This window comes from Suncus etruscus, chromosome 3 (genome assembly GCF_024139225.1).
Source record: "Suncus etruscus isolate mSunEtr1 chromosome 3, mSunEtr1.pri.cur, whole genome shotgun sequence".
Lineage (NCBI taxonomy): Eukaryota > Metazoa > Chordata > Mammalia > Eulipotyphla > Soricidae > Suncus > Suncus etruscus.
In genome coordinates, this window is record NC_064850.1 from 1,177,735 (window position 1) to 1,188,519 (window position 10,785).

Sequence of the window (10,785 nt, forward strand, 5' to 3'; positions counted from 1 at the left end):
GATTAACTATGTCAATAATATGAACATGGCTTTTAAGTAAGCAATCTATTTTTTAAATAAACAAAGTTGGGAGCAGAAGAAAACCTTAAAACATGTGTGAGAGGAAAAAATGAGACATATCTATTTGTTTACTCATTTATTATTTTATTGAAGTATCTTTTATTGAATAGAACTTGCTTAGAGGGATGGAAGAGAGAGAAAATGAAGAACAAACTTGTCCAAAATGGAAATAAGCAAGCAAGTGTTCTCTCATTTTCAGGGGAGAATACGAGTTTGGAGAATGGTGTCTGAAGCCTCATCCCTCCATTCTCCCTAGGTAACTTGACCTTACCTGCAAGACCCCACCCATTCCTGGGAGGGGTCTTGGAAAAGGTAGATAAGGCCTTTGACCCAGGGGATTAAGGGCTCTCCCTTTTGGTCTTTGGCCAGGATGGAGGTCAAAGGGAAGATGGCTGACAGGAGTTAAGATGCAGGGCTAGCTAAGAATGACTGAACGCTTAAAAGGTTATGATATAGGCCACACATGTGGTGGATAGGGCATGAATAAAGCTGATGCTTCCTGATGCCTGTCTCCGGATGAGTCTGATTCCGCTGTTCACCTAAACCTGGGACCCGCCAGCTGAATGGGGATTGCGGAGCCATGTGGCCTGGGATGGCAGGGAAAAATCCATCCATCCATCCACCTCCATCCAGCTCCATCGTTATTTAATGCAACAGGTGTCTTTTTAAATAAAATAGATGGCAGTTCCAAGCTATGTGATCTGATATATATGTGCCATATATATCACATACATGTATGATATGTATGTATGATCCATATATGTATTGGTTGGGGTGTACTGGCCGCTTCACACTGCCTAGTAGTTATACCCAGTCCTTGGTGAGTTTAAAAGCAATATTGTTCTAGCTTTATTGTGCATTCTATTGGAAGAACATAGAGGGAAGCAAAAAACACAGGTCATTTGTGTTTCTGGCTGCTTGATCTTTAAATGCAAATATATGAAAATAAACAGAATTTAAAAAATGATGTTCTCTGCTCATTCAAAGAGGTCTTATTCTCAGTTTGAAATTATTGAAGACTCTGGAAGGATAGAGGAAAAAAAGGAAAGACTAAGTTCTTCCCTTTTGTTGCCTTCCTTTTTCTTCCTTCTTTCCAATCCATACTCTCACTCTCTCCCTCATTCCCTCTCTCCTTTCCTTCCCTCTTTCTTCCCTCCTTTGTTCCCTTCCTCCTTCCCTCGTCCCTTCCTCCTTCCCTCTCTCCTTTCTTCCCTCCCTCCCTTCATTTCTTTCTTCCTCCCTCCCTTCCTTTCTTTCTTCCTCCCTCCCTTCCTCCTCCCTCCCTCCCTCTCTCTCTCTTTCTTTTCTTTCTTTCTCTTTCTTCTTTCTTCTCTTTCTTTCTTTCTCTTTCTTCTTTCTTTCTTTCTTTCTTTCTTTCTTTCTTTTTCTTTTCTTTCTTTCTTCTTTCTTTCTTTCTTTCTTCTTTCTTTCTTCTTTCTTTCTTTCTTTCTTTCTTTCTTTCTTTCTTTCTTTCTTTTCTTTCTTCTTCTTTCTTCTTTCTTTCTTTCTTCTTCTTCTTTCTTTCTTTCTTTCTTTCTTCTTCTTTCTTCTTTCTTTCTTTCTTTCTTTCTTTCTTTCTTCTTTCTTTCTTTTTCTCTCTCTCTTTTTCTTCTTTCTTTCTTTCTTTCTTTCTTTCTTCTTTCTTTCTTTCTTTCTTTTCTTTCTCTTTCTTTCTTTTCTTCTTTCTTCTTCTTTCTTTCTTTCTTTCTCTTTCTTTCTTTCTTTCTTTCTTTCTTTTCTTTCTTTCTTTCTTTCTTTCTTTCTTTCTTTCTTCTTTCTTTCTCTCTCTCTTTCTCTCTTCTTCTTTCTTTCTTTCTTTCTTCTTTCTTTCTTTCTTTTTCTTTCTTTCTTTCTTTCTTTCTTCTTTCTTTCTTTCTTTCTTTCTTTCTTTCTTTCTTTCTTTCTTTTTTTCTTCTTTTTTCTCTTCTTTCTTCTTTCTTTCTTTCTTTCTTTCTTTCTTTCTTTCTTTCTTTCTTTCTTTCTTTCTTTCTTTCTTTCTTTCTTTCTTTCTTTCTTTCTTTCTTTCTTTCTTCTTTCTTTCTTTCTTTCTTTCTTTCTTTCTTTCTTTCTTTCTTTCTTTCTTCCTCCATCCCTCCGTCCTTTCTTTCTTCTCTCCCTCCCTCCTTTTTTCTTTCCTTCCTTCCCTCCTTCCCCTTCCTTCCTTCCCTCCTTCCTCCCTCCTTCTCCCTCCCTCCTTCCTTCCTTCCCTCCTTCCTCCCTCCTTCTCCCTCCCTCCCTCCCTCCTTCCCTCCCTCCCTTCCTCCTTCCCTCCCTCCCTCCTTCCCTCCCTCCCTCCCTTCCTCCCTCCCTTCCTTCCTCCCTCCCTCCCTCCCTCCCTTCCTTCCTCCCTCTCTCCCTCCCTCCCTTCCTTCCTTCCGTCCTTCCTTCCCTCCCGTGCAGGAAACACTTGCTTGAGCCAGCAGCGCTCTTGTTCAGAGAAGAATGGCCACTCGGAGCTTGCTACTAAGCCATCCTTTGTACAAGTGGGCAAGTAAGTCACTTTGGGTCTTTGTCTGACTCCACTAAGTCTCAGAACTCTCTTGGACATATCAAATAGTACTGATGCTTTATTGCATTCTGGAGAACTATGTGGGGTGCCAGAGATCAAACCTGGATCAAATTCATGTTGGGCAAACACCTTACCCTGTGTATGTCTCTCCAGCCTCGAAATTAATTTTCATGTCAGGTCAGAGTTTGTTAAATCTATTGATTTCAGGGGGGAGGGCACAGGGATGAAAACGGGTAGATCCTGGCTTCCGGTTCTCTACCGAATTCTTTCTCTGAGCTGGAGGCTAGATCTAGCCGGCATGGGGTCTAGGGAGACCCCGGGTCGAAGGCTTTCTCCCTAGCTTGGGTGTGCTGGGAGCCTTGGTAGGCCCCCAGCCGTCCCTTCTCCTGCCCCCAGCCTCCAGGCCTTCCTGGGGTGGCAGCCCAGGCAGCCAGAAAAGGTGGGTCCAAATTGAGGGTGCTTAGAGCTGCTCATTTTTACTAAGGCAGTCTCTGGCAATTTCTTACCAGTCTACATGTTCAAAACCGCATGGGGGCGATTTATAGTCTATCCTATCCTTAAGTTATGTTTTGTGTATGTAGAATATCCATCTGGTATTCTGCCCTTTCGCACACCCCTGTAAAGCTCATTTTAACTCCTTAACTCTATCACCCCCAACCATCAGTACACCCCATTTACCCTTTTTAACTTCAGTACTGCACTGTCCTAATCACACACCAAAGTGGTGCACTGGATTTAACAACCTCCAACTATTTTAAAAGACTTAAAATGGACACGTATGGCTTTTGAATATTTTATGTCTATTTTCTTGGACAGCTATAACTCTTACTAAATATTCCCTTATACAGTGAAGATTTTTCCCACTTTTAGTCTTTTCTTCTCTCTGTGAGCTGTTCAATAAGGAATATTTGGTAAAGGAATCCCTCAGTGTAATGCTTATGTTTAACCATGTAATGAGGATTTTTGGACTTGTTCTTGCAGCCCCCATATGAGCCTATAATGCCATGTGGCATTGTTCCTTGTTTGCATAGGCACATTAAAATGGGAAAATACTATACATACAAATAAGTTCTTATCTAATAGAGGTAGGAACACAGAAATCTTGTAGAGCAATGGGTCCTTACACCCTGAACATTGACATAATGACCTGGCACAGGCCTCAGAAGAATGGGCATTCTCCATTCAGCCCTGAACCAGGGAAGCTAACTACGAAACATCCAAGGTCATTTATAACATCATCTGGAAGCAATCCTCTACCAGAGAAGACCATACCACTGCTCTGACATTGACCTGCTCAAAAGAGACTTCCCTCAACACTAAGAAGACTTGACAACAATGACCTGCTTACAGGACAGAGCTCTCTGCATTGCCCTTTTATTGTGAGGTGAAACTAGAGGACGCTCTAGACCATCCTGACTTCAATTTAGGATATGCAGATTCCAGGATCTTTAATACAGAAACATGATACCAACAACAGAGACTGTGTGAAAAATAAAAGTGTAGGGCCCGGAGAGATAGCACAGCGGCGTTTGCCTTGCAAGCAGCCGATCCAGGACCAAAGGTGGTTGGTTCGAATCCCGGTGTCCCATATGGTCCCCCGTGCCTGCCAGGAGCTATTTCTGAGCAGACAGCCAGGAGTAACCCCTGAGCAACGTTGGGTGTGACCCAAAAACCAAAAAAAAAAAAAAAAAAAAAAAAAGAAAGAAAAGAAAAAGAAAAGTGTAATGGCACTACAGCCAATGACTTGGATTGGACAAACTAGTTTGCCTGGAGCCTGGAGTGGTCTTATGCCAGGAAACTTCAGGGGTAGGGTCTCCTTGTATTTAGGCCAAGGCTTTTCCTTTCCATGTCCCACATATTTTAGTGGGCCTATGCAAACAATAATTGCCACGCTAACACCGTTTTTACTGTGCTCCTTTGACTCTAATCCCTAAGAAAAACAACCCACTTAAACTTTTGAGGTTAACTTAAACTAATATGCATGTGCATGGAAATGTACTTTGCCTTCAATGTTTAAGGAGTTACATAAGTTTTTTTGGCTTTAGATTACTTTGTGTGCTGCTAAGAATTATTATTTATTACAATCTGGGGACTTGTGGGACAAAGTAATTGTACAAGGGTTCTGTTTTATTTTTCTTAATGTTCTTTAGCTGAAAGTTCAAAGTTCGGATATCAGCAAGGGGATTTCTGAGAATTCTGTTTAAGGGTGATTGTCCTTCCTCTGTAACTTTACCTTGTCCTCGTTCTTTGCATCTTTGTTCTCATAATTAAAAATCAATTTATTATAAAAAATCTATTGATTTCAGGAGAAGGTAATTTCTTTTGTTTGTGTGTTTTTTTGGGGACCAAAACTTGTGATGCTCAGGAATTATACCTCACTCTACACTCAGTAATCACTCCTGGCTGTGCTTGGAGAACCTTATGAGATGCCAGGCATCAAACTCAGGTTGACCACTTTTACTTAAGGCAAATCTTACTTAAGGCAAGTGCTCACAGGTATGGATTGCTCCAGCCCCACAACATTGATCCAGAGACACTGCTCCTTGCCAACTCTTTCCTGCTGCTTTTACTTTATTAAAAGAACAGAATATTGGGGTACTTTCTAGTCTGTAACCATGAAAAACCCAGATCCAGAAGACAGTCCAACATTCTGCTCTTCTGTCTTTAACCCAATTCAGACCCCCCAAATTTCTTCCCCTTCTCCCAACTCCATCAACACAGTACCTAAGGTAAGATTGCCTGAACCTATTCTGTGATTACTCCAGGGCTTACATGATAGTGTTTAATTTCTTTGTAATGTACATGGACTGTGATTGATTTTATTTTCTTTGGTTTTGTTTTGAATGTTTGGGTCACATCTGGAACAGTGTTTGAAGACTACAACAATCACAATTACTGAGAGAATCATGTGATGCCCAGGGTAGAACCTGGAGGTACTGCATGCAAGGTATATGTTCCAGTCCTCTGAGCCATGTTGGAGCTGTGGAAAAGAGTACCAGGAGTAAGGTTCCTCCTTTAGTCTTCACCTCTCCTTTAACCTTGTCGTCCTTCTCCCAAGTTAGGGTAGTCAGCATTAGTGCCTAAGGGAAGGATAACTTCAAAGAAAGCAGTCAACACAAAATGATCTAATTTTAGCTTTTCAGTGTTCGGTTAGCCTGGGCCTCCAGAGAACAGGAAGCACTGAGATGTATATCGCACCTATGGAAAAGTGACTAAGTACAACCTAGACGCTTCCTTCTGTAATTCTGCATCCCCCTCCCCATCTGCACTCAAGTGGCCCCAACACCCTTTTGCAAATCAGGAAAAGCAGGAAGCGAGGAGCAGAGAGAATTTAGAGCAGAGTCCTAGAAAAGATTTTATAAGCAATACTCCAGACAGATCTCAGAATGACAGCACAAAGAAAGCATGAGCTTCCTTGACCTGATAGGTTTGAGGGAGGAAAAAATACCTAGTTCAGTTTGATTGTCTGCACGATCTTTGTCCACCCATGGGTGAGTTTGAGAAAGCCCCAGCGTATACCAACGAATACAAGAAGTGGCAGGAATGTTGGGAAATTGGAAGATTGTTTCATACTCAAGTGACAGTTTTCTATGGGTGACTCCAGTGAGCCTCTGTATCCCCAGAATGCACTCTCCTACATGCCCAAGCAAGTTCTGAGACTTAGTGGAGCCAGAGCAAGACCCAAAGTGATTTATTCACCCACTTGGACATAGGATGGCTTAGTAGCAAGCTCCAAGTGTCCATGCTTCTGTGAACAGAAGAAGAGTGCTACAGGCTCAAGCAGATATTTCCTGCACCCCAATCTTTATGGGTGATATGTGAGCCTCTAACCTAGATGCAATCATAGAGGGAAAAGTGGGAAATCTGATATGGCTGAAGTTAAGTTCCTAGTGCCCGGAAGAGAGTACCTTTTGAGTAATAGCTTCATTTATAGTAAGATAAATTTACCTACTTTATACCTGACTTTGTGAACTGCAAGTTGAATGCCTGCCCCCTATAAGAAAATATACATGCCTATACCCCCATGCTCTTTCTTCTTCTAATTTAGGACCCCCTAGTTTTCCTGGTGTGTTTTAGCATTACACCAACGCTCTGGACTCATGGCTTTGTGTTGCTTTTATAGCTGTGCAGAAGAATTTTTTTCAAGCCTCTCATTGTTTGCATTTTATGCCCCATTTCTCTCCAGAAAGCTGCCATCTGCTCTGAAGTCAGGCTAATTCTATCACCTCTCTGTTCCTTTCCTTTGAGGCTTAGCCTGAGATAAGATGACTTCTCAAATTGGGTGAGCCTAAAGAAAATGTTCCTACCTCGTTGTTGCGGAAATGTGCGGAAATGGTTGTTGTGTATGTAAACATTTTATGGGATTATTATGTTACTGACCCTACCCTGATGGTGATTGTGCCCTACCCTAGGGTGTGACCTGGCATCCTGCCCCCACCCTAGGGTGGTACTTGATTCTGCTTCCACCATTGGGTGGTATCTGATCCCACCATTGGGTGGTACCTGATTCTGGGGGATAAAAACAAGGGTCTGTGGAAGGCAGTGGCTTTTGGCTGAAACTGATGCTGAGACTTTGGACTTCAGTCTTGTCCACCGAATAAAGCTAATATTTCCACAAGTCTGACTGTTTGCGAGCTGTTTACCTGCCGATTGACCTCAGAACCACCGGCTGCGTGCTCCGAGCTGCAGGGGAAAGACTTCATCCTCCGTTCCTCCATCAGTCAACCTCTTCAGGGGCTGACTTGAGACAATGGTGAAGGTTGCTATACATTGTATGACTGCAATTCAATCATGAACAACTTTATCTGTGGAAAAAAACTGTAGTATGAACAACCTTGTAACCTTGTTTAAATAAAAATAATTTAAAAGAGGGGGAAATGTTCCTATCTAATGAATCATGCCCCAACTCACACAGAAGCAAATTCCTTTGAATAAGAATATCCAGGGTGAAGAAAAGCTACACCTTTCTTGCTTAGAAAGCCGGAATATGCACACATGTACACAGAAGACACACATACAAGTACATGCACTCACACACGCATACACAGGAGAAGGTTCTACCACCCATTGAGAACATCCTGCTCCTCCTCTGTGCTCCTGGAAATCTGAACTTACATGCACGATTAACCTCATTTAGTATAAGTTTGCTACATTCACAAGAATTTAATTTCATGATTGTGTCACAGGCTAGATTTTTTTTTTAATCTGAGCTATAAGTTGCGCTAGCACATAACTCATTTTATTTGGGGGGGGGGGCTATGCCCAGGGGTATTTAGGGCTTACTCATGGCTCGGAGTGCAAAGATTGCTCTTGTTTGTGCTGAGAGATCCAGGTTGGGTGCCAGGATCAAACTTCAGGGTCTGTCACATACAAGGCAAGCACCCTACCTGCTGTTCTGTCACTCTACCCAGAATATCCAATTTTTTTTTTTGTTGTTGTTTTGGGCCACACCTGTTTGACGCTCAGGGGTTACTCCTGGCTATGCGCTCAGAAATCACCCCTGGCTTGGGGAACCATATGGGACACTGGGGGATCAAACCGTGGTCCATCCGCTTGCAAGGCAGACACCTAGCCTGTAGCGCCACCTTCCCGGCCCCCAGAATATCCAATTTTTTAAATCCAAAGAATCTCAATCAAGACATATCACTGTTAAATTGCCAAAATTCTATGATTAAGAAATATTGAAATCTACTAGGATAAGAAAATGTAGCATACACATTGCTCTCACTATTCAAAAAATCTGAAAAGAACTCAAATGTCCAAAAAAGATGACTGAATAAATAAACACACAAACACACATACACACACAAACACACAACCCTCCAGTCAGCTGCATGCAAGGCATGTGCCTTACTTACTGTATTATTGCTCTGGTCCACTTAATTTTTTCCAACTTCTGATAGTGTATTTACATCTCTTTTGTTTGTGGACATTCTGGATTAGGAACAATCTGGGCTCTGTCCCTCATGAGGAGAGGTTGGCCTCTTAGAAGCCAGGATGCTTGGTGAGATGTGCCTTGCAGCATCTAATCTGGCACGCAAAACCTGAGTGTTGTTCCCTTCCCAGCCATCCTACACCCACCCACCACTATGTACCCCTCATTGTAAAATGACCTAAATCTAAAGCTTCTTTTGATCCATTGACTCATCTCTCTTTCACACCTTTGACCTTTCCAGGAACAAGGCCAAGCACTCAAGAGCTATAAAATCCCCCCTTTGCTTCCATATTTTCCTTCTGTCTTGGTCCTGGGCCATCTTTGAATACCACGTTCTTAAACATTTCATTCGGTGTCAGATCTTCTCTTGGTTAATCTCGAAGTGGGACATAAAGGAGCCTCTTTCACACATTCTGCTCTGTGTGTAGAACATGCATTCAGAAATCCTACAGCAGAGTTGACTTCCTCGCTCCTCCACTTCTGCCCCATCTCTGGGCTCCAAATAATACTCCCAGTCCAAAGGAAAGCAGTGGATCTAGGAGGAAAGTGAGAAGAGAAAGCTCTGAAAGTTATTCAAGCCCTGTGTTCTGGGTGAGATGTCGCCTGACACGCTCTGAGCCAGTCTCTCTGTCAGCTGCCAAGTGGTAAAAAGAAATGATCAATAGCTGTCGTGTTTGTGTCATTTCTTTCCCTTCAGTCCCTCTCTTCTTTTTCTTGCCCCTCTCCTTTCTGACTTTAGTGCGAGTGATTGCAGTGGTAACTGCTACCAGAATTGAGGCTGACGGATGCAGCAGGAGCCCAGGGAAGGAGACTGGGAGAGGCATTCACACAAATTTCTTGTCAACTAATACAACTTGGCTCTCTGTTTAGCCATTCCTTTATTGATGGGTATCAGTTCCCTTGAAGTTTTCTGGGTGAAATTTGATTTTAAAATATCTTTTATTCTTGGCACATAGCTTTTGATCATGCTTTGAGGGGAAATATATTTCTGCAACAACACAATTGTAAAGAGAAAATGGGTTTATCACAAAGTTCACTTCTCTGAAAGCTTTATAGAACGTTATCATTTGATAGATGAAGCTAAGCACATCCTTTGCTTTCAAAAGGTGTGGGGTAGTTCTAAGTGGCACTTTCCATGGGCTTTTTGAGACAGTGATTGTCTCCTCCTTCAAAAACATGCTTTTATTGTGAAGCTACCTCAAAATTATGCACAAACCTGACAAGTGTTCACCTTAAGGATAGGCTTACTGGATTCAGAAAGCTAGTACAGAAATAGGGTGTCTGTGCTCACATCAGCAACACATATACTAAAATTGGAATAATACAAAGAAGATTAGCATGGCCCCTGTGCAAGAAAACAGGGTACTCACCTTGCGTGAGGACCACCTCAGATTGATCCCCAGCATCCCATATGGTCTACTGATCCCTGAGCACAGTCTTAAGCATCACAGGGTGTGATCCAACAACCTACAATAAAAATAAATATAACAAACTAACCTCCTAAGCTCAGAAATTGTTTGTTTGTACACATGTATATTTTTATAATTTTATTGTGTGTTCTTAGGATTTGCCCCCTTTTGTCTGAGGTAGGGATTAAACCCAGGACCACACACATAAAATACATGCACTCATTTTGGGTGGGGCAAGGAGAGGCACACTGTTCCAGGTTTAATCCTAGCTCTATGATCAGGGATCATTCCTTGGGGGACCATAACATAATTTGGGGATCAAACTCACATGCAAGGCAGATGCCCTACCCACTGTACTGTCTTCTGAACCCCAGAAATGCATTCTATTATGAGATCATATCAGCAGTCTCAGTATTGTGCTTTAAACACATTAGAATAAAGTAATTTTTCAGGTAGTGCAATTTCAACTGGAAAAAAATCTTGTGTTGCTGCAAAAATAATCTTTGCATACACTTGTGTTTATTCTCATGTATCTTTTTTAATATATTTATTTATACAATTTGATTACAAACATGATTGTAGTTGGGTTTCAGTCATATATATTCTCATGTATCTTTTATTTCAAAATCAATGATATGTGATTGTTGTCACCATTGACTTGAACATTTCTCCCACGTGAGAAGACCTATATAAGAGTCACTGAGAAAAATGACAAAGACCACCTATGTCTGCAAGAAGTTCCAAACCAACTGGGTGAATCATGTATTAAACCAAACCACTGGAATACATGTTATAATGAGTTCATGTGGGATGTGTAACACAACCTGGGGCAGGGAACATAGAGGAAGAAAGATTCATTGGGAGGGAATCAG

General features: G+C 41.7%; 1 non-coding gene across 1 annotated transcript; it reads left to right on the forward strand.

Annotated features, from left to right (window-relative positions):
- The first annotated feature begins 9,787 nt into the window (after window positions 1–9,787).
- LOC126004895 (U6 spliceosomal RNA) lies at window positions 9,788–9,899 on the forward strand. The gene has a single exon (XR_007494119.1). It is a non-coding gene; the product is annotated as a U6 spliceosomal RNA (small nuclear RNA).
- The last annotated feature ends 886 nt before the right edge of the window (window positions 9,900–10,785 follow it).